The sequence below is a fragment of the Cuculus canorus genome, chromosome W (assembly GCF_017976375.1).
Source record: "Cuculus canorus isolate bCucCan1 chromosome W, bCucCan1.pri, whole genome shotgun sequence".
Classification (NCBI taxonomy): domain Eukaryota; kingdom Metazoa; phylum Chordata; class Aves; order Cuculiformes; family Cuculidae; genus Cuculus; species Cuculus canorus.
This window is the reverse complement of record NC_071440.1, coordinates 7,517,632-7,542,417: the sequence shown is the minus strand read 5'-3', so window position 1 is coordinate 7,542,417 and position 24,786 is coordinate 7,517,632. Positions and strand designations below refer to the sequence as shown.

The 24,786-nt window shown below is 43.5% G+C and overlaps 1 pseudogene; it reads left to right on the top strand.

The window, feature by feature from the left end:
• The window catches only part of LOC128850206 (single-stranded DNA-binding protein 2-like), a 124,301-nt pseudogene that overhangs the window by 15,981 nt on the left and 83,534 nt on the right, over positions 1-24,786 (top strand).

Below are 24,786 nucleotides of genomic sequence, written 5' to 3'. Positions count from 1 at the left end.
GGACCTTTAGGTCATGGAAGTGCCTTCTTATTGTGATGTTCTAGTATTACCTTACAAGTAATTTTTGTTTTGCCCAGTGTCATTGATGCAGATTATACAGGTCAAATACAGGCAATGGTTTGGACACCGAGCCTCCCTGTTTCTATTCCAGCGGGAACACGCATAAGCACAATTAGTACCTTTTAAAAGTAAAGCTCCCCAAGCTGAAAACAAAGAAAGAAGGAGCGGAGGCTTTGGATCGACAGGACAAGAAAAACAGATAATGTGGGCATTAGAAATTAAAAAATCAAAACCACAATCAAAGGTGACATTGATATTAGAAAATCAAACAATTCAAATAACTATGTTGGTTGATACTGGTGCGGATGTCACCATCATGGCAGAAAAAGACTGGCCTGAAGGATGGCCGTTGGTCAGTCCTCAAGAAACGTTGTTGGGGGTTGGAGGAAACACAACAACGAAACAAAGTAACCGGATGTTGACATTTCAAACAGAGGAAGGATCCAAAGGCTTTGTAAGACCATATGTGGCTCTTATACCCATGAATCTTTTGGGCAGAAATGTACTCGGACAGATGGGGTGTGTTTTGTTATCAAAAATTTTTTAATAATGGCCACTGAAGGGCAGCTGATATTCGAGCTGAAATAGAAAACTGTCACTGTTGAGACACGACACGGTGATGTGGAAGCAAGTTTCTTTATTGAAGTTACATGGCTGGCCGGCACGGGCTTAATCTTACACGCGTCTCTTATACCCTTTATTAATACACACATCTCCGCATGATTGGATTAGCTTATACATATACAATCTGTGAATGGATGATACTACTTTCGTGCACAGTCCTATATTGTCTGCCCACTTCCCGTCCCATGATCTCCTTCTGGGTAAGGTCAGCAGGGGTCCTCAGCCCACTGTGGAACCCCACAATTCCCCCTTTTTGTATTTGTGCTAAAGAAAATTGCCTGTTAAAAATTGCCTGTGTCATCCACTGCGGGGCCCTTCACAACAGACACACAATGCAGGGCAACATTGATAGCACAACCACAAACATACCCACTCTTGAAACAGGCAAGTAAAGCAGCATCAGCATTTGACCGCGCTGAGTAATATCGTAGGTACATCTGAAAAGTATACAAGCATTGACTTATATTCCACTCCTACTGATCCTAACAGCTGAGCCAAGTAGACGCAGAAAGAGACAGAGAGTAAGAGAGAATATACAAAATGCTGAATTCAATTTCATTCATGAGGAGAATGCCAAATTCTGTCACCATGGAATCATGCAATATATAGAACCAGGACTGAGATGAAAAGAAATGTTTACAACCGAGTTATTAGTTAGCCTTCCTGCAAACTCAGAAGAACTCCTCTCCATTGCTTTATTCTCTGTTTATGTCTTCCAGTTCCTCCATGTTCCCATGGGCTGTAAATAAAAACAGAGATTCCAAGGCACAATTCTGTGGTTAAGTGTGATTTCTTTTGATTGTGTAGTATATGTGATACCCTGCATATATTGCACTTGATCTACTTTATCTGGTGATGATTAAGGACTGTTCTACAAGAATCACCGAATCACCAGGTTGGAAAAGACCTCCAGGATCAATGCTTCTGTTCTGAGTTATTTGATAATTTCCTGTAGGACTCCTGCAGAACTTGTGGGAGGCCCTTTACATGTTGTCTAGTCATAAATATGTCTCCAGTTTCACCTTTTGCGTAAGTTCTTGAGATGCACAATTGTACATACTATGTAGATACTGCCTTTGTCCACCTGGAGAATAGATTATTTCTTAAAACTAGAAAAAAAATAGTGGTCATAACATTCTTTTCATAATATCATCAATATTATTAACAACATTATAAACATCAATACTTCCCTCTTAATGAAATCACCACAACATTCTTGCCTCTAAAATGGAAGGATATGGGTTTGATGGATGGACTGTTAGATGGATAAGGAACTGGCTGGATGGTTTTGGTAGTGGGAGAGCTGTAGGGATGGCTTCTGTGAGAAGATGCCAGAAGCTGCCCCCATGTAGGACAGAGCCAGTTCCAGCCTGCTCCAAGACAGACCCACCACTGGCCAAAGTTGGGCCAGTCAGCAACGGTGGTAGCTCCTCTCTGATAACACATTTAAGAAAGGATAAAAAAATGTTGCGCAACAGTAGCTGGGAGAGAGGAGTGAGAATATGTGAGAGAAACAACTCTGCAGACACCAAGGTCAGTGAAGAAGGAGGGGGAGCAGGTGCTCCAGGCATCGGAGCAGAGTTTCTCCTACAGCCCGTAGCGAAGACCATGATGAGGCAGGCTGTCCCTCTGCAGCCCATGGAGGTGCACAGTTGAGCAGATCTCCACCTGCAGCCTGTGGAGGACCCCACACTGGAACAGGTGGATGTGCCATGAAGGAAGCTGTGACCCCGTGCTGGAGCAGGTTTTCTGACAGGACCTGTGGCCATGCAGGAGACCTGTGCTGGAGGAGTCTGTTCCTGAAGGACTGCACCCCATAGAAAGGACCCATGCCGGAGCAGTTCTTGAAGAAATGCAGCCCATGGGAAGGACTCACGTTAGAAAAGTTCATGAAGGACTGTCTACCATGGGTGGTACCCCACGTTGGAGCAGATGAAGAGTATGAGGAGGAAGGAGTGGCAGAGGCAAAGTGTTATGATCTGGGGAGGAGGTAGAGAAATCACAGTGAAACTGAGCCTGGGAAGAAAGGAAGGGTGAGGGGAAGGTACTTTTAGATTTGTTCTTATTTCTCACTATCCTACTCTGATTTTGATTGTCAATAAATTAAACTAATTTCCTCAAGCCAAGTCTGTCATAAGCTTCACTTCTAAGACAGTTTCAGATTCAGCAGAGGAGCTCTATTATTCCTCATACACGTGATGTAATTTCATTAACTCATCCATACTCCCTCTATAAATAGCTTTTATTAACTCCCCCACACACACCTCAAATCAAAGGATTACCTGATCAGAAATAATTGGTGTCTTCCATTATTAGCCCCTATTTTATGACAGCTGGGAGAAAAGAACAGTAAATAAAATATTTAGCATTTAAAAACAAAAAGTTTTCTTTTGTTTTATTATATCTTACTGTTATCATCACAAATATTTGATAGAACACCACAACTTTTATAGTCCTAGCTGTCACGCCCTGGATCCACGAGCCATGAACTCATGCCTGGGCCTCTTTTGACCTGCACAGTCAAATCACAGGGGGGGGGAAGGGGAGGTGGGGGTGGTGTGGTGTGTGTGTCCCTGGATCCATGAGACACATGCTCGCGCCCAGGGACTCTTTTGACCTGCACAGAAAAAAGATGGAGGTTTGTTTATCTGTGCGGCAATCCAGAGGCCAACAAGGTCACTCTCAGTGTGAGAATCAGAAGCAAAATTTATTCTGGCTTTCGACCAAAATGAACAGATCAAAAGATTCGGGTGCACAGCCGAGATATGGGGGTGCAACATCCCAAAGTCACAAGAAACAGATCCCAACCTGTTCAGATCACAAGCTGATCACTAAACGCAGCCAAGGTCACTCGGATCCGATCCGACACACACACTGATGCCAGATCAGGAAAACAGTAAGGTAATGGGGAGAGAAAGAGAAAGAGAGGGAGAAGGGGAAAAGAAAGAAATCACCACATCGATGGACAGAAGCAGTTCTTCCGGAACACGTGGTCGCTGCAGCAGCTTCTTCCAGGCCATGTGGTCCAGGCTGGTCCCATCGAAGTGGTGGGCGAGAGTGTGCCGCGTGGCTCCTTGCAAGTTCTTTTATAAGGCCAGTGCGTGCCCCATCAGCACATGTGTGGGGGTCTTGCCATGTGTGTGCAGAAGCTCCCTCGGGAGGGTCTGGCCCAGTCGGTCCGGCGAGTGGAGGAAGGGGATAGAGGGGGTAGTGCCTGCCACTGCATCACCTCCCCCTGTCGCAGCCAGCTCAGGACCCTGAGCTCAGCCAGGCGAGGGGGAGCGTTGCTTACTCCGGAACCTCCCCTCCACTGAACTCGGCACTACAGACAAGGCCCTCAGGTGATATCCTAAGATCTGTCTTTGGAGAGCGCCTGCTGCTGCACCCCCTCTGCTATTCATTGCTAGCGCCAGGAAACAAAGGCACAAATGACCAGCCTTCAGATGAAATGTTTAAAGAAAAAAAAACAAGCAGTTGGGCTTTAGACTAGCACTGAGTGGAATCTTTACTTTCATAAATAACTGAATATTTATGACATAATAATAGAGCCCATCAGCCACATGCTCCATTTTGTTCTGAGACTGTCAAGAGAGAACATATTTATTAAGGAATTATAATTCCACTTTTGCACTCAAATATTTTCTTCAGAAAGCACAGCACTTCCAAATTAAAGGCTATGATATGCCAAAATGACAACACAGGCAAGCGTAGGTTGCCATTGATTTTGACGTAACTTTTTTCCTAAATCAATAAAAAGTGGTCATCTATTAGTCTTGGAGACTGCGTCTATGAGCATTAAATTTATTGTCACAGAAAATACGCTATTAACATAGAGTTTGGCTTGGAAGGGACCTTAAAGATCATCTAGTTCCAACTCCCCTGCCATGGGCAGGGACACCTCCCACTAGATCAGGCTGCCCAAGGCCCCATCCAACCTGGCCTTGAACACCTCCAGGGATGGGGCATCCACAACTTCCCTGGGCAACCTATGCCAGTGCCTCACCACTCTCATGGTGAAGAAATTCTTCCTTAAGTCAAATCTAAATCTGCCCCTCTCCAGTTTATAGTCATTGCCCCTCATCCTATCACTACAAGCCTTTGTAAACAGTCCCTCCCTAGCTTTCTTGAAGGCCCCTTTCAGGTACTCGAAGGTTGCTATAAAATCTCCTCAGAGCCTTCCCTTTTGCAGGCGGAACACACCCAACTCTCCCAGCCTGTCCCCATATGGGAGGTGCTCCAATCCTCTGATCATCTTTGTAGCCCTCCTCTGGACCCGTTCCAACAGTTCTGTATCCTTCTTATGTCAAGGATTCCAGAACTGGACACAATACTCCAGGTGGGGTCTCACAGGACAGGAACAGAAGGGCAGAATCACCTCTGTTGGTTCCTCGGTCTTTTATTCTGACCCACAAGGTTTCAACCTGTTCGTGGCTACTCTTCAATGACAGCTCTTCACATTCTATCCCTTTCCTGAGATAGAGGGCAACGCCTCCACCCCTATTTCCCAGTCTGTCCCTTCTGAACAGCTTGTAGCCATCGATAGCCACAATCCACTCAAGGGATTCATTCCACCAAGTTTCCGTGATGGCAACTAGATCATAGCTTTCTAATAGCATGGTAGCTTCCAGCTCCTCCTGCTTGTTATCCAAGCTTTGTGCGTTCCTATAGAGGCACTTCAGCTGGGCTGCCGGTCACATCACCTTCCTGGTGGACCCAGTGGATCTTTCTCTAACTACTAGTATCATTGAATCACCAGGTTGGAAAAGATCTCCTTGCATCATTGAGTCAAATCATTCCTATCTGCCACTAAAACATGTCCCCAAGCACATCATCCACCTGTCATTTAAATACCTCCAGGGATGTTGACTCAAGTGTTCCAGTGCCCGATGATCCTTTCTGTGAAAAAAAATTTTCTGATATCCAGTCTGAACCTCCCCTGGCGCAGCTTGAGGCCATTCCCCCTTGTCCTGTCCCCTGTCACTTGGGAGAAGAGGCCAGCACTCTCTTCTCTACAACCTCCTCTCAGGTAGTTGTAGAGAGCAATAAGGTCTCCCCTCAGCCTCCTCTTCTCCAGGCTAAACAACCCCAGTTCTCTCAGCCGCTCCTCATAAGACTTGTTCTCCAGCCCCTTCACCAGCTTTGTTGCTCTTCTCTGGACATGCTCCAGAGCCTCAAAATCCTTCTTGTGGTGAGGGGTTCAGAACTGAACACAGTATTCCAGGTGTGATCTCACCAGTGCCGAGTACAGGGGCAGAAGGAGTGTTACACAATGCCCCAAACCAGTCCTGTTACTCCCCGACCTCCAAAGTGTTGAATCCTGCAGTGTGCCACTCCCTTTTGTCTGTACCGGCTTTCGTTATCTAAATAATAGCTCACGTTCACCTGTTTTAGTTCTTTGGTGACATTTTCCAATTTTCGAAGATCTGTAAAATTTAATGGAATAATTCCCCAAGGTCTGGGGTCTGAGGTGGAATGTGGCATGGGGAGGCAGGCTGTCACGCTAGAGAGTCTGTTCATTTTACCAAAACCTTTTATCAATTCCCATATGCTGTTGTCGTTCCAATTCACCCTTTTTACCCACAGTTATCGTAATAACAGTCATTTGAAAGATAACCTGAAAATTCATGATAATCTAATTATTTGAACCCTCAGTGTTAGTGGGTTCTCTGAGTCCCATTGGATTTTCCACTCAGGCTTCAATACCCACTCAGTTGCAGTTGCCGTATGGTGAGCAGCTTAGGATTGTCGTTCTGTGGTCTATTAAGCAGGAACCTTCTGAAACCATGAATGATGAATCCAGGGTCCTTTTCCAGCTAGCTTTACGGCTGTGAATGTAGTTAAAAGTACCTGATACGGTGCTTTCCACTTAGGAGTTAATGGTTCCAAATCCCAGGACTTGATACACACAATCTCCAGGTTGGAATGGATGTGCTGGCATATCAAGCTCTAGGGATTTGTTAAGAGTCACAAATATCTGTAATTCCTGGAGAGTCTTTCCTAAAGATATCACATAGTTATTAATGTCCAAATTCCATGTTCTGCTTCACTTGGACCTCCCAGGTATCTCTCCAGCCCATACTGTCGGGACCACAGCATCTCCAAACTCTCGAGGGATTATTTTCTTTGAATGTTGGCATCCTTTAATAATAAAGCTGTCACTTCGATATATTTAGATTCCAGTATAAAAACTTCTGGTATATAAAGTTCAACTTCCCCTTCTCCAAATATTATTTGAGCTTCTAATTTTCCAAGCAAACTCTTTCCTAAAAATGGCTTTGAAGAGCCTGGCAAGTACAAACACTGATGAGTTACCCACTGTTTTCCTAATTAAAATTTCAAAGATTTAAAAAATGGTTTGCTTTCCCTGGCTCCCATCAAACCAGTAATGCTTATATTTTATTATACTTATATTTTATTATACTTATATTTTATAGATTATTTTTATCCTTTCAAAGTATTCAGTACAGAATACACAGCCCTGGTATCCACCAGGTTCTGCAGAAAATTCATCCTTTCTCCCTTAGCCTGTTCTACAGAGAACAGGGGATTCGGAAGGGTACCTTAATTCAAAAGAAGGCATCTCCACTTCTAATGCCCCTCCTATTTACATTAAGCACACTGATTTTCTCCTGGCTGTACCTAGACTTTCTATGGTAAGGGGCTCCAGCCTTGGCCCCTTCCCCCGTATCCGACCTGTATCCTCTTTTCCACAAGTGTTCCCTTCTAGCACCGCTATTAATCTCTTTTTCTCTCCCTATTTCTGTATGCCACTCAAGTAAAACAATAACTTTCCAAAGTCTCATGCCTCAGCTTCTTGAAAACAATAGTCACTGTTCTCTGTAAAACTCCTGATACCTGCTTTATGAATCATCAAATAACACTTGCAGAACTGCCCAAATGTCTTTCCAGTCAAAGCCTTGCATTTTAATCATTCTCTCAAAAGCGCTAGCTGTCCGATTTAAATTGTCTCTATGATTTCCAGCTGCTAATTTCCAGTTGTTCAAATCAGTAATAGAAATAGGAAATAGAGACTTTATAATAAATCACTAGCTCTGCATTTCCCACAGCCTAACATAAGGGAGTCGGTATAACTTCTCCCTGTCTACCTCTCATTCATCCTGCTATTGGACTGAAAGCTTCTGATGCTATTAATGATCTACCACCCCGAGCATCATTCTCTTTCATCTACTTCTGATCCCTCATTGTGAGATCCTCCAAGACAGCATCCAGGAGCAATCAATAAGTCAATTTTGTCCTTAGGGTCACTGTCTTTTTATTGTTCATAAACTTGCAAACATCTTTGCCCAATACTACGAGCAGAGCATTTTTTTTCAAAGCCTTTCCCTTACCTTTTTTCCAAGGCTAAAGCAAGGAGATTACTAGACGCTAAATTTATATCACATTCTTTTTGCTGCTTTGGGTAATTCTACAATGTTTAAAACATATCTGAATACATAGTTTCATCCCATTTTTGTTCTCTTCTTAGAAAAAGCATTAAATGCAACAAAGCATTACAGTCACCATTCACACAGACAGTTAGAGTCCCTCATGCAGACAATCACACAATGACAAATGAGAAACAAAACAAAACCAAAACCAGAACTGTGATTATGTACCAAATTGGAGGTCAAAACAAAACACCAAATACTAAAACCTAGATTACCCAATATACCAAAATACCAAGTTGGGGACTCTAACCCCAAACCCAAATTAGGGACCTTTCAAGTCCAACCCTGCAAAGCTTTCGCCACTGACTTACGCAACCAAATAAAAAACCAGAAACGATGCTTTAAACTGACTTTAATTCTCACCAGTGGAATCCTTGCTTCCAAGACGCGGTCCGAGGGGGTGGAGGTTCCCCCCTGAGAAGTTCTATCTAACTTTCAAAAAAGCACAACTGCTTAGATGAAACCTAACTGTACTTTAGCTTAAATCAAAATATTCCACTTTGAAATTTTCCACATATTGTATCACCTGGAGAGTCTTTCCTAAAGATATCAAATAGTTATTAATGTCCAAATTCCCTTGAACAGTGATATCTTCTGGGACATGTCCCATCTCCTGGTTTAGCGGACGGGTACGGACTCCCGGAAGCACAGGCTCCCACGTGGTGACTGACAAGGAGGGGGGGAGGTCTCAGAAGCGGCCGCGGGAGATTTAAACGTCTCCAACCCAGAGCACCGCAAACAGGAGCACGCAAACAGGGGTGGGCCTCGTCAGCGGGGCGAGCTCGAGCAGTTTGTGAGACCAGTTCGCAAAGGCAGGGCTTGCAGGGAGGGTGCTCTCCGTGCTCAAGAGCTAAGCTCCGTCGGTGAAAGGGTGACTAGCCATGATGTCTACCCGGCGAGTGTCTGCATCCCCTGCACCTGCAAAAAGGGACGCATCAGTCCAGACTGAGCTCCTAAGAAAGCACGCAGCCGTCCAGGTCTCAGGCTGCATGGAGTGCCACCAGCTTGTGCTGAAAACAGAGGGCAGCAAGGGCAAAGGCTACATAAGGTGTGAGCAGGTGGACTACCTCCTCAGCCTGGTAGCAGAGCTGAAAGAGGAAGTAGAGAGGCTGTGGAGCATCAGGGAGAGTGAGCTAGAGATAGACTGGTGGAACCACACCCTGAGCTCCAGGATACAGGAGCAGAATCAGCCACAGGAAAAAGCCTAGGATCAAAGGGATCTGGTATCTTCCCCCCATCAGGTTGTAGGCACAGCCTCAAAAGTAAGTAGGGAGTGGAAGCGAGTCCACTGATGGGGCAGAAAACCACCCCCCTCCTTGCCCAGACCTCCCCAGGTGTCTCTCCACAACAGATTTGAGGCTCTTGGTGTGTAGGACAGACTGGAGGAAAACATGGAAGAAGATGCACCTACATCAGAGCAAGGGCAGAGACTGCAATGGCACACATGCTGTATCGCCACAACTGCCACGAGGACACATAGGAGAGTCATAGTTGTAGGAGACTCCCTACTGAGGGGGATAGCGGGTCCAATATGTCGAGCAGACCCCATTCACAGGAAAGTCTACTGTCTCCCAGGAGCCCAGGTTACGAATATTGCTAGGAAACTCTCCAGTCTGGTAAGGCCCTCAGACTACTACCCACTACTGCTCTTCCGTGTGGGAGATGACAAAGCTGCAGTGCGTAGCCCAAGGGTGATCAAAAGAAACTTCAGGGCCTTGGGATGGCCAGTGAGGGAATCTGGGGCCCAGGCGATTTTTTTTCCTCCATCCTTTCAGTTGCAAGCAGTGACACGGGAAGGATCAAATGGGTCCAGTCTATTAATACATGGCTCCGTGGCTGGTGTCAGTGCAACAACTTTGGGTTTTTTGACAATGGGATGGCCTACACGGCACCAGGACTACAAGTATCAGATGGGAGCCACCTTTCTCAAAGGAGAAGGAGGGTCTTTGCCCAGGAGCTTGCAGGGCTCATAGATAGGGCTTTAAATCAGATGTGAAGGGGGAGGGGGATAACATCAGGCTAGCCTGTGATGAGTGGTGGGAGGACAGGTGTCAGGGAGGATACTTCTCTAAAACACCTTATAGGTAATAAAGGGTCCACTAGGAAGGTGATGCGACTGGCAGCCCAGCTGAAGTGCCTCTATACAAATGCATGAAGCTTGGGTAACAAGCAGGAGGAGCTGGAAGCTACCGTGCTGCTAGAAAGCTATGATCTAGTTGCCATCATGGAAACTTGGTGGGATGAATCCCATGACTGGAGTGTGGCTATTGACGGCTACAGGCTGTTCAGAAGGGACAGACTGGGAAGGAGGGGTGGAGGCGTTGCCCTCTATCTCAGGAAAGGGATAGAATGTGAAGAGCTGTCATTGAAGAGTAGCCACAAACAGGTTGAAACCTTGTGGGTCAGAATAAAAGACAGAAGAACCAACAGGAACCTTGTGGTTGGTGTATACTACAAGCCACCTGACCAAGGAGAGCCAAACATTGAAGCCTTCTTCCTCCAGCTACAGGAGGCTTCACACTCGCAAGCTCTCATCCTACTCAGGGACTTCAACCACCCAGACATATGCTGGAAAAGTAGCATGGCAAGTTGTAGACAATCTAGGAGACTCCTGGAGTGCATTGAAGATAATTTCTTAGTCCAGCTAATAGAGACCCCCACCTGAGAGAATGCAAAACTGGACCTGATGGTCACTAATACAAGTGAACTCATCAGTGACATTAGGATCAGAGACAGCCTGGGCTGCAGTGATCATGCACTGGTGGAGTTCAAGGTCCAGAGGGATATGGGACAGGCGAGGAGTATAGTCAGGACCCTAAATTTCAGGAAAGCAGACTTCCAGCTCTTCAAGGAGTTACTCAGTAGGACCTCCTGGGACATGGTCCTTGGGGACAAGGGAGCAGAACCGAGCCGGCAAGTATTTAAGGATGCTTTCCATAAAGTGCAGATCACTCAGTCCCCGTACATAGCAAATCAGACAGGAAAGGGAAGAGACCAGTGTGGCTGAGTTGAGACCTGCTGGTCAAACTCAAGAGCAAGAGGGAACTGCACAGGCAGTGCAAGCAGGGACAGGGAACCTGGGAGGTGTATAGGGATGCTGCCCGGTTGTGTAGGGATGAGGTCAGGAAGGCCAAGGCACAGCTGGAGCTGAACTTGGCAAGGGAAGTGAAGACTAACAAGAAGGGCTTTTACAGGTATGTCAGTCAAAAGAGGAAGGTCAAAGAGAACGTACCCCAACTGATGGATGAAAGCAGTGACCTCGTATCAACAGACAAGGAGAAGACTGAGGTACTCAACAATTTTTTTGCCTGTCTTCACTGATAACCACTCTCCTCACCCCTCCTGGGTTATGGGACAGCAAGTTGTTGACCAGGGGGGTAAACCCCCTCTCACTGTAGAGGAGGATCAGGTTCTTGAACACCTGAGAAATCTGAACATATATAAATCTATGGGACCTGATGAGATGCATCCCAGAGTCCTGAGGGAATTGGCCAATGTGGTAACAACATGCTTATTTATGTTCAATATACTTATATATGTTCAGGTTCCTAAGCCACTGCGCGTCACTGCTCTCCCAGAAATTGTGGTAACACTCTCAGAACTGTCCCATGTCTCTCAGGAGTGTAAGTCCAAAGCCCGAGTGCTGGTGCTTTCATTAAAGGCAATTTTAAATATCTGTAGGCTGCCCTGCTGTTATCAGTGCAGTCCAGGTGCTCAGGGGTAGATGTCTTCAATACCTCATACAAAAGTTTTACTAACAGTCCATAATTTGAAATCCAAAGCCGACACCACCCCACCATCCCCAAAAAAGTTCTTAACTCATGAACTGTCTGGGGTTCTGGGAGTTAGCAAATAGCTTCTTTTCTTCCCATTCCCATTTGTTGCTTTCCTTGTATCTCTGATCCAAGGTAAGTCACAGTTCTTCATGCCACCTGAGCCTTCTCTCTGGAAACTCTGTATCCACTTAGTCCCAAAAAGTTTAAAAGACAGTTGCAAACAATCTTCTCTAGCAGTTGTTACAATGAGGATATCATTCATGTACTATAATATTGTTCCCCTATCATTTCCTTTTCTCCATATTTCTAGCTCTTTGGCCAATTGATTAAAAAAAATTGTTGGACGGTTTTTAAATCCTTGGGGTAGAACAGTCCATGTATACTGAGTTTTTCTGCCAGTTTCAGGATTTTCCCATTCAAAAGCAAAAAGCTCTTGACTTCCCTTTTCAAGGGGAATGCAGAAAAAGGCATCCTATATGTCTAGCACTGTAAACCAACCCTGTTCTTTCAGTTAAAGCTGTTAAAAGAGTATAGGGATTCACAGCCCCTGGATGTATATCCTGAACAGTTTGATTCATTGCTCTAAGATCTTGTACTAAATGGTAACCCTTACCATTAGCCTTTTAACTGGTAAAACTGGGATATTATCTTTTGACTGAAATTTCACTAACAACTTATATTTCAAGAATTTCTGTATTAACAATACTAACCCAAGCTTAGAGTATTGTTTAATTCTTACCAGGACCGATCCTGGTTTCAAATCACCTCTTGCAGGTTCTGCTCGCTTGGACCTCCCAGGTATCTCTGCAGCCCACACTGTTGGCACCACAGTATCTTCAAACTCTCGAGGTATTATTTTCATTGAATGTTGACATCCTGTAATAATAAAGCTGTTGCTTTGATATATTTAGATTCTGGTATATAAACTGCAACTTCCCCTTCTCCAAATATTATTTGAGCTTCTAATTTTCCAAGCAAACCCTTTCCTAACAACAGCTTTGGGGAGCCTGGCAAATAAAAAAACCGATGAGTTACTCACTGTTTTCCTAATTTAAACTTCAGAGATTTAAAAAAATGGTCAGATTTCCCTGGCTCCTGTCACATCAATAATGCTTATATTTTATTATATTTATATTTTATTATATATTTTATAGATTATTATTATCCTTTCAAAGTACTCAATACAGAATATGCAGCTCTGGTGTCCACTAGATATTCAGTTTCCTCTTCCCCCAGCTTGATTTTGACTAATGGTTCTGCAGAAAATTCCTCTGGTCTCCTTCAATCCTGTTCTACAGAGAACAGGGGATTCAGAAGGGTACCTTAATTCAGAAGAGGGTATTCCCGCTCCCAATGCCCCTCCTTTTTTGCAATAAGCACACTGATTTTCTCCTGACTGTACCCAAACTTTCTGTGGTAAGGAGCTCCAGCCTTGGCCCCTTCTCCTCTATCCTCCCTATATCCCCCTTTTCCACAAGCATTCCCTTCTAGCACTGCTATTGATCTCTTTCTCTCCCTATTTCTGTATGCCACTCAAACAACATAAAATAACTTTCCCAAGTCTCACGCCTCAGCTTCTTGAAAACAATAGTCACTGTTCCCTGCAAAACTCCTGATACCTGCTTTATGAATCATCTCCCTCTCTGTACCAACAGACAACACTTGCATAATCACACTAATGTCTTTCCAGTCAGAGCCTTGTGTTTTAATCATTCTCTCAAAAGTGCTAGCTGTCTGATCTGGATCATCTCTACAATTTCCAGCTGCTAACTTCCAATTGTTCAAATCAGTAATAAAAAAGGTACTTTTATAATCACCAGTTTTGCATTTCCCACAGCCTGACGTAAGGGACTTTGTGTAACTTCTCCCTGTTTACCTCTCATTCGCCCTGCTATCAGACTGAAACCTGCTCCCATTAACGACCTACCATCCCGAGCATCATTCATGTATCTGTTTCTGATCCCTCATTGTGAGACCCTCCAAGACAGTGTCCAGGAGTGATCAATAAGTCAGTTTCGTTCTCGAATTCACCGTCTTTTTGTTATTCATAAACTTTCTTATTCATAGACTTTGGTGAAGGGGCTGGAGAAGAGTGGCTGAGGGAAATGGGGTTGTTCAGCCTAGAGAAGAGGAGGCTGAGGGAAGACATTATCACTGTCTACAACTATCTAAAAGGTTGGTCACAAATGGTGTTCCCCAGGGCTCAGTGCTGGGTCCAGTTCTGTTCAATACCTTTATCCACTACCTAAAGGAGGTTGTAGAGAGGTGGGTGTCAGTCTCTTCTCCCAAGTGACAGATGATAGGACAAGAGGGAATGGCTTCAACCTTCGCCAGAGGAGGTTCAGATTGGATATTAGGAAAAATTTCTTCACTGAAGGGATTCTCAGGCACTGGAACAGGCTACCCAGGGAGGTGGTTGAATCACCATCCCTGGAGATATTTAAAAAATGGGTAGATGAATTGCTTAGGGATATGACAGGTACGGTTGGGCTTGATGATCTCAAAGGTCTTTTCCAACCTAGGGATTCTATGATTCAAACATCTTTGCCCAACACTACAAGCAGAACAATATCTTTTCAAAGCCTTTCCCTTACCTTTTTCCAAGGCTAAGAGAAGGAGATTACTAGGAGCTAAAATTATACCACATTTTTTTTGCCACTCTGGGTGATTTCACTGTGTATAAAACATCCAAATATATAATTTCATCCCAGCTTTGTTCTCTTCTTGGAAAAAGTGTTAATTGCAATAAAATATTATAATTGTGACCCATTAACAGGCCATTGTTCTCCTTCATCTGATCTATACAATGGCCACCATTGATTATAATATTTAATTACATTTTCTTTTGTTGACGTTACCCCTGGAGGTTCTCCTAATGGCTTCCAGTGCATTAAAACACACCTCAAGGGATTTTCTTTACAACACTGACACCTCCTTGGGATGATCCCGCACCCATATTAAAAACAGGCAGTTGCCAATAGATCACAAACAAGCTGAAACAGATCACAATTACAACCCCTGCAGTCTCAATATCTTAAACAGAAAAGATCAGCAAACCACACCAAAGTCAGTTTTCCAAACTTAAACACATTAGGACTCTAACCCTTCACAGAATCACCAATCACACAGACAATTAGAGAGTTCCTCACGCAATCACACAGACAATTACAAACCACAAACAAACCAAAACTAAAACCAAAATTGTGATTATGTACCAAAATTGGGGACTCTAATCCCAAACTAAAATCTGGATTATGTAACAAATACACCAAATGTACCAAAGTTTGGTACTCTAACCCCAAGCCCAAATTAGGTACCTTTCTAGCCTAACCCTGTAGGGCTTTTGCCTCTGACTGACTATCAGACAATCAAAGTGAAATCCAGAAAGAATGCTTTAATTCTTTAATTCATAGAATCACCAGGTTGGAAAGGACCCATTGGATCATCGAGTCCAACCATTCCTAACACTCCCTTAAGCCATGTCCCTAAGCACTTCATGAACCTGTTCCTTAAACACCTTCAGGGAAGGTGACTCGACCACCTCCCTGGGCAGCCTCTGCCAGTGCCCAATGACTCTTTCTGTGAAAAAAATTTTTCTGATGTCCAGCCTGAACCTCCCCTGGCAGAGCTTCAGGCCATTCCGCCTTGTCCTGTCCTCAGTCACTTGGGAGAAGAGGCCAGCTCCCTCCTCTCCACAACTTCCTTTCAAGTAGTTGTAGAGAGCAATAAGGTCTCCCCTCAGCTTCCTCTTCTCCAGGCTAAACAACCCCAACTCTCTCAGCCGCTCCTCATAAGACTTGTTCTCCAGCTCCTTCACCAGCTTCGTTGCTTTTCTGTGGACACGCTCCAGAGCCTCAACATCCTTCTTGTGGTGAGGAGCCCAGAAGAGAACACAGTACTCAAGGTGTGGTCTCAGCAGTGCCGAGTACAGAGGGAGAATAACCTCCCTGGACCTGCTGGTCATGCCATTTCTGATACGATCCAAGATGTCATTGGCCTTCCTGGCCACCTGGGCACATTGCTGGCTCATGTTCAGTCTGCTGTCAACCAGCACCCCCAGGTCCTTCTCCTCCGTGCAGCTCTCCAGCCACTCTTCCCCCAGTTGCACTGCATAGGGTTGTTGTGCCCCAAGTGCAGGACCCGGCATTTGGCCTTGTTGAACCTCATGCCATTGGCCTCGGCCCAGTGGTCCAGCCTGTTCAGATCTCTTTGCAGAGACTCCCTACCCTCCAGCAGATCTACATTTCCACCCAGCTTAGTGTCATCTGCAAACTTGCTAAGGGTGCACTCCATGCCTTCATCCAGGTCATTGATAAAGACATTGAACAGGGCTGGAACCAGTACCGAGCCCTGAGGAACCCCACTTGTAACTGGCCTCCAGCTAGAGTTAACTCCATTTACCACCACTCTCTGGGCCCTGCCATCCAACCAGTTTTCAACCCAGGAGAGTGTGCACCTGTCCAGGCCAGAGGCTAATGGTTTCTGAAGCAGAATGCTGTGAGAAACTGTGTCAAAGGCTTTACCAAAGTCCAAGAAGACTACATCCACAGCCTTTCCCTCATCCAGTAGTCGAGTCACTTTGTCATAGAAAGCGATCAGGTTAGTTTGGCAAGACCTGCCTTTCGTGAACCCGCGTTGAATGGGCCTGATCACCCGGTTTTCTTGCATGTGCTTCATGATAGCACTCAAGAATACCTGTTCCATGACTTTCCGCAGCACTGAGGTCAGACTGACAGGCCTGTAGTTCTCCGGATCCTCCCTGCAACCCTTCTTGTAGATGGGCACAACATTAGCCAGCCTCCAGTCTAGTGGAACTTCCCCAGTCAGCCAGGACCGCTGGAAGATGATGGAAAGAGGTTTGGAAAGGACATCCTCCAGCTCCTTCAATACTCTTGGGTGGATCCCATCTGGCCCCATAGACTTGTGGGTGTCTAGCTGGGCAAGCAAGTCTCTAACTGCCTCCTCTTGGATCATGGGAGCCTCATTCTGCTCCTCTAACTCCTGGGTTTGTACACAGAGGGAACAACTTTCCTTGCTATTAAAGACTGAGGCAAAGAAGACATTAAGTACTTCAGCCTTGTCTTCATCCCTTGTCACTGTTGTTCCTTCTGCATCCAATAGGGACTGAATATTCTCCCTAGTCCTCCTTTTCTTGTTAATGTATCTGTAGAAAGATTTTTTATTATCTTTCACAGACTTAGCCAATTTGATTTCTAGTTGGGCCTTAGCCCTCCTGATATTTTCCCTGCACGATCTCACTTCCTCCCTGTAGTCCACCCAAGACACCTGCCCCTTCCTCCAAAGCTCATAGACCTTCTTCTTCTTTTTGATGCCTCTCAAGATCTTCCTGCTCAACCAAGCTGTTTTTTTCCCCTGCTGGTGTTTTGCGGAATCAAACTCTATAACCCAAAATGAGTTATAAAGCAGGTATGTTTATTTCCAGCGCTGGGGTACAAGGGGGTTCTCTTCCTAGCTTGCACACCATATAACTTAATAAGCAGCTACTTATAGTGTAAAGACATGCATAGGTAGAAGCGCCTACTACATATTCATACCCTTTCTCTGACGGAGACCAGCTCACAGGGACGCCTAAATCGACAGACGGACTACCGCTGTGGATAACAGGAGGGTTGGGAACAAAGGCCCAATATGTTTCTGCCTTACATCCGCGTTGTAACAGCCATAGGGTGCTCAGCAACATTGCTAATAATCGAATCCCCATCTCCCATTCTCTACTCAACGACAGCCTCTGCATTCGTCGCCGTAGTTTCCCCATTCTTGTTTTTGGCATGTCGGACGCACCTTTCCGGAATCCACCGTGGCGAAGTTTCATCTGTAGGAAAAACACAAACATACCCTCTGCCCCAGATCAGTACCGGATCAGGACCATGCATTTTTCCATCCATTGGGTCTTTCCAGTATACCTCAGGTTTAGTGTTAATTTTATGATTCCATTGTCTGTCAGCAGCAGATTGACCATCTTCGTCCAACGTTAAAAAATTGAGGACGAATAGAGCATGTGATAATAAAGAAAATGGGGTATCCTTTACCCCCCATGTCCCCCTTTTTATTTTATTAATTTGAGTTTTCAAAAGATGATTATACTTTTCAACAATTCCTTGCCCTTGTGGATTATATGGAATGCTCGTTTTGTGTTGGATGGAAAATTGCTGACAAAAGGTTCTGAATCCTTGACTGCTGTAGGCAGGGCCGTTATCAGTTTTAATCGTTTTTGGGATTCCCAGGACACTAAAACAATGGAGTAAATGAGTGCATACATGTGATAATTTTTCTCCTGACAGGGCAGATGCCACGGAAAAATGTGAGAAAGTATCTATGGTGACATGAACATATGAGAGTTTTCCAAAGGCTGGAATATGAGTGACATCCATTTGCCATAAATCATTAGGTAATAAGCCCCTAGGGTTGATACCATATTGAGGGGCAGGTAATAATGGGGCACAGTAGGGACAGTTCTTAACTATTGATCGCGCTTGTTCTCGAGTAATACTACACATTTTTCTTAAAGTTCGAGCTGATAAATGATGTAATTCATGTAGGTGTGTGGCTTTGGATATGTTATATACTTGTGGTTTCATCAGATTATCAGCTGCTTGATTACCTTGTGCCATAGGACCAGGCAGGTTAGAATGACTACGAATGTGTCCCACAAAAACTGGACAATCCCTTTGTAACAGCAGGGATTGTATAACGCTCAAATGCTGTTGGATAAAAGTCACTTTAGAATTTATGATTGGTACTGTTTCAAGCATGTACAAGGCTTGCACAATGTATAGGCTATCCGTGATGATATTCAAAGGCTGAGCATATTTTAGTAAGGCTTGATAGACAGCATATAATTCAGCCATTTGTGCAGATACGTCCTGTAATATCCAAACATAATGATTAGATGGTGCTAATAACACAGCACGACCATTTGAAGAACCATCAGTATACACAGTCAAAGCGTCTTTTAGAGGTGCTTGTTTTACAATCGTTGGGAAAACGACAGAATGGTATGTGGTGAAGCTAAGTAATTTGTTCAATGGATATTTACTGGATATTTCCCCTGGAAAATTTGCAAGGGATAAAGCAAACTCATCCATCATATTGAGCAGCCATGTAATTTGATCTGGTTTATAAGGCAGGACTATTTTAGCTGGTTCTTTTCCAAGATAAGTTATACTTAATTTTCGCCCTTGTTTTACACACTGCAATTTTATGAGGATATGATTTTAGGGCAACATTTTGACTATGACGGCCATGGATCCAACAGAGGATTCCGTCTTGATACAATACCCCGGTGGGAGACAACTTAGTGGGAAGAATAAGTAATTCCCAAGGTTTAGTTAAATCAGCATAAGTCAATTTAGCATCTGCCATGGCCTTCTCAACTTTTGCCAAGGCTTGAGAGGCTTCTTTCGTCAGTTTACAAGGAGAATTAGGATCAGGTTTTCCTTCCAATATTTTAAACAAAGGGCTAAGCTCTGAAGTGGTGAGTTTCAGGAATGGCCTTATACAATTGATATCACCCAAAAGTTTCTGAAAATCATTTAAGGTTGTCAGGTGTTGTACTGAAAGGGCAATTTTTTGTGGTGCAAAATACTTAGGGTATAGCTGAAACCCCAAGTATTTAAAAGGAAAAGTTCGCTGTATTTTATCTTGGGCTATCTTCAGCCCGCTTCGTTCCAATTGTTGCTCCATATGGGAATAGGCCGCTACTAATAATTCGACAGATTCAGCAGCCAACAGGATGTCATCCATATAGTGGATACAAATCAATGATGGAAAACACTGTCTCATCTGTTTAAGACTTTTATCCACAAATTTCTGACATAATGTAGGACTATTAGCCACACCTTGAGGTAAAACTTTCCATTGATAGCGGTCCATAGGTTCGCTGTAATTAATAGACGGAACACTAAAAGCAAATCTTTGGCAGTCATCAGGATCTAGCAATATGGTATAAAAACAGTCCTTTAAGTCTATGATCAGCAAATGCCTGACACAGAATAACAAAAAAATACATATTGGATGACCATCAAGTCATCTATGGGCTTTTTTTTTTTTTCTGAGCAATGGTTTTTTCAATTTCGCCCAAAGTTTGTTGTGCATCACTCCTAAAAGTACGAGGTGCTGTTAAAGCCACGTCCTCCCTTAAGAAGATCAAATAATGGACTTAGTTCTGCATTAGATATACCCAAATAAGGTTTAACTCGATTGATTGTTTTTAGGAGTTTTCGTAAATTGTTTTAACTACTATTTGCAATTTGGCTTGCTGGGGTTCAATTGTGGCATTCAAACTTTTCCTACTCAAAATATTTCCAGGTTTGAATTTTTTCCAGGTGCGACTTGAGGGACTATTTTCTCTAATACAATCTTTGAAATGGTATTAATTGAGTAATACAACTGCTTTGGGTGATATACACAGGTGGGAAAGGAATATAAACCATAGCCTGTATTTGTCTAGTAAAATCAGAATTAATAACACCAGGTTACACAAAAAGACTTTGCAAAGTGACACTCGAATGACCTATTAACCAAAACACTTAAACCGTTACCAATAGGACCAAAAGCTTAAAGCGAAACCTGCAATCCCTTATTATTGAGGAGGCTGTAGAGAAGATCCAAGCAGGAGCATTTACTGTTGTCACACGTCTCCGCTGCATGCTGGGTTGCTGGTTTCCTTGGTTCTTTGATGTTAACGGTTTACCCCCTGGCTTCTTTTGTCTTTACCTGTATGGGAATTCTCAAGGGTGCAAATGCATTAACTTTTCTATTCCTTTGCAGTTTTTTACTCTCAGAGGATACTCCTTTTGGGATCTTAAATCATGTCTTCATTAGTATCTGGCTAAAATTCCCTTTATGGCTGTCTGCACTAGGACCCAGCAGTTGCTGATCTGATAAGGGACACTGGAATGCAGAGTGTTCTTCATAAACTGTTACTCCCCTAGAGAGAGATAGAAACTCCCAAGCTGAAGCAAAACAAAAAACCTTCACTTTCAAACAAAATCAGGAGTAAGGGGGGGGTGGGGAGGTGGGGAACTCACACACAGCCACAGGGCTGGGTTTTTTTCCATTTTTTTGTTTTGTTTTGTTTTGTTTTGTTTTCTACGTTCTTTTTTCTATTTTTCTATTTTTTCTTTTTCCGTTTTCTTTTCTGTTTTTCTTTCTGTATTTCATATTTTCTTTCTTTTTTTTTTTTTTTTTCTGGGAATTTTAAAATCTTGTCATCTGCAGCCTTTCACTTCAAAGGTCCCAGGTAAATCTACCTGTTTGCCGGCTTAATGGACGTTTGAGATTGAAAGGTTTCAGAGTTGCATTTTAAAGATTAATCAAAACAGAGGCTCAATATAACCAAAACCCAATTTGCAAGTCTTACAAACGTTTAAAGCGCTTTAAACACACACACACACATACACACACACAGAACCACTCTTTTGAGAGCTAGCTTAATATACTTATACAATATTGTTTATGACCGGTCAATAAGAACAGCATGATGGTATGAATATTTAAACTACACATGGCGCCGAACACACACAACACTCAAAACATGCACATATATCACAAAATTTAAAAAACGATCAATCTGTTTTCTAGTAATCTTTACTCCTCTAGCACCAGGCAGAGACTTTAACATGCTAGCAAAAATACTATGTTCGTTACTTGAAGCAATTCTCATTTTTTTTTTGTCGTCTGTCTAAAATACCCTTGTCCTCACCCTCGTTTCCAACTTACCAACCGCGGCTCGTGAAGGCGAGCGACGTCCTGTTCTTTAGCAACCGAGTATCCCGGGTTTCGGCACCAAATGACGGAGACCAGCTCACAGGGACGCCTAAATCGACAGACAGACTACCGCTCTGGTGGCAAGTAGCAACATTTTATTCTCCAAACGGAGTTTTTATACTCTTCTGGCTCCTCTTCGAATAATGATTACATGCTTCTGGTTGAGATAACATCGTACTTGTATGCACTATTTACATACTTTATTACTATTCTTGTCATGAGAAAGCAGGCTCTATAAGTTCTACAAACAAGGGTCTACGTGTCTGGCCAGAGTTCACATAACATCCTTAACTAAGTCTGCAGGTGTTCCTGGAGTGTATACATTTAGCTTGGGCCCTGGAATGGGGAGAAACCCATTATATTGCCAAGAACCTCTGTGTCCACATCCTCCCTTCCAGGAGGAGCGGCTTTTGATCTCAGCACAGTGTTCTGTTATTGACCCTTCCAGGCCCTACAGAACACTGCTCTCAAGGCCTCTGGCTTCATCATTCTGCTTTTGACCCTTTCAGACCCTCAGAATGTATAATGGTTCTCCTCATTTCTCCACTTTGTATTATTATTAGATCTGGAAAGTTCGCTCCAATCTTGCGCCTGCGTAGTGCCTCCTGATGGTTGTTGGCCGGGGTCTTAGGGATGAAGTAGGAAGTCTTCCTCGGGATGAATATATTTCTTTTTGAACTTTGCGCAGACTCAGTCTCCTCTGGCTGTTTTCAAACTCCTGAACCAAATGCAGCCAGCTTTCTGCATTCCAATGCCTACTAATCAGTAAACGAATGCTCCCAGCCCCCCTTGTCTGCTTTCGCACATCAATTCCCCCCTGTCTTTTTTAACATGGGCAAATTCTTTTGCCCGCTGCATAATTTACCTCTCGAAGGGGAATTGGATGGTATTTGTTGGAAAATTACCTTTTAATGCATTCTCATGGGCACTAGACATAGAAGTCAAAATTATTAGTCGTTGTAGCATTCTCCAAATCCAAATATATAACATAGCAGAGAAAACAAAGCTAACTAAAACTAGCATCAGAAGGACAATACTGGGGTGACACAACTTATTTAGAATGCCAGTCGCAGTAGGGGACCAGCTGAAAAACATGTCCCTCCAATGATGGTTTAAATTTTCTTTTACCCTTTTAGGACCCCCTTTCTTTCCAGTCATGGTGGACTGTTATCAGGGTTTTGTCCCGCTTTCCTGGACCTCGTCCAGAATTATAATCAAGTCCTGATGTTTCATTAACTGTTTCATTAATCATTTTGCCAATGTAAGATTCATTCCAATAGGTACAGGTGATAATTTGTGAAATATTGTATAATCGGATTTATCAGCTGATGGGATATGACTGGTGCTAAATAAGAAAAGTCACACCCAACAATCTTAACAAGCTAACAAATACAGAAATTAGAAATTAGAGTGATTCTCACTATCCATAATTATCTCATTTATTACTACAGAGATACAAGCAGTTCTCAAACACACACAACCCTGGCCCATATATACAAGTACAGTCCTTGGATTAGCATCTAGATGGATCTCAAAGTGACAGATGATTTGCTCAGTGTTGGGGCAGATGTCTTGAGCATCAATTGTATTATTTAGCAAATGAATCCTTGTTGTTCTCATGTAATGCAAGATTTTAAATTTACAGTTTGCCATTTCCCATTCACTATTTGTGTCCATGTTCTATGTTCAGAAGGATAGAGCACAGTTTTATCATAGCTTAATCCTAATGCAATGATGGAGTGGATTACACATATTGCAGAGTTACATATGGTCAACACAAAGGCTGTGGCTGTATTAGTGATGGGGTCATAGGTGAAATTTACCAGAGTCTACCAGGATTGAAGCTTCCTCTCTAAGCCAGTGGCACTGTCCCAAACCACTTTCCAGATTTTGGTGAGAAAGTACCCTCACCACCTTCTCTTATAATTAAGGCGGCTACTGATTGCATCCATAATTGTGCCTGTATACAACGGAGGGCCAAAGAAATGTTTTCTTGGATCTCACCAAGTACATTTCCTATTAATTCATGGTCTTGTTCCTCCACCTTTTCCCACTTTGGTAACATTTCTGATAGTCAATTCCATTTAGGACCTCCAATCCTGTCTGTAACACTCTGGTTAGGCCCCTTTGTGTTCTGCCCCTGAAGGGCACTTGCTTTCACAGCCAGATTGTCCAGCCCTCAAAGGATGTTTTTAGGAAATGAAAGCATGCTTGTTGAATTTCAGAAATATCAGTTTGCATTAGCAGTTCAACACATTTAAGAGACCATTCTGGGTTGAACAGTATTTGTTATAATATTTATTTTAAATTTGAATGAGAGCCCAATGGTATCATAGGCCCAGAGACAAACCACCTTAACGGTCTGTACTAATGTAAAATTATGCCAACAGTCTAATTCATTGGAAATACAGGTCTTTGTATTCTTATCTGTAGGTGTAGTTGAGATAGTAATTTGGGATGCCTTTTTATGGATAGTCCTATTAACCATTCAGCATCGTACTTTGATTTCTCCTCCTACAGTCCCCTTAAGTTGCTGAATCCCCTGTTCTCTATCCACATTGCATTCTTGCCTCACATATACTTGATTTTCATGCATAACCACAGTTGACAGATTTAAACCCTTTCGATTCAGAATATTTCCCAGGGCTCCAGTATACCAAATAAAAGTTTGAGACCAAGGCCACTCAGTATTCTTTTGGTTTGAGGTGCCTTTACCTCCCTGGATTATAATTATAATCATGAGAAAAAATAATTTTCCTGGTTGGACTTGCGTGACCCTTCATGGAGGTCTATGTGCCGTTTTCACTCGGGTGCGATGGATCCATGCACTCTGCTCCTTGATTTCGCTTGATGTGAAGGAGGCAAGGAACATCTGGAATGGTCTTTCTCACTGCGGTTCCAGAGTCCTCTCTGCAAGAGGCTTTACATATACATAATCTCCAGGTCGTATGTTATGCACTGGTTCATCCAAACCCTTACTTCATGTCTCAGCCTCATGTTTTTCAACCTTTTGGAGCTGTTTGTCCAATGCCACCATGTAGGTCATGATTTCATACGCAAATAGTAACTGATCTATTGTACTACTTTTG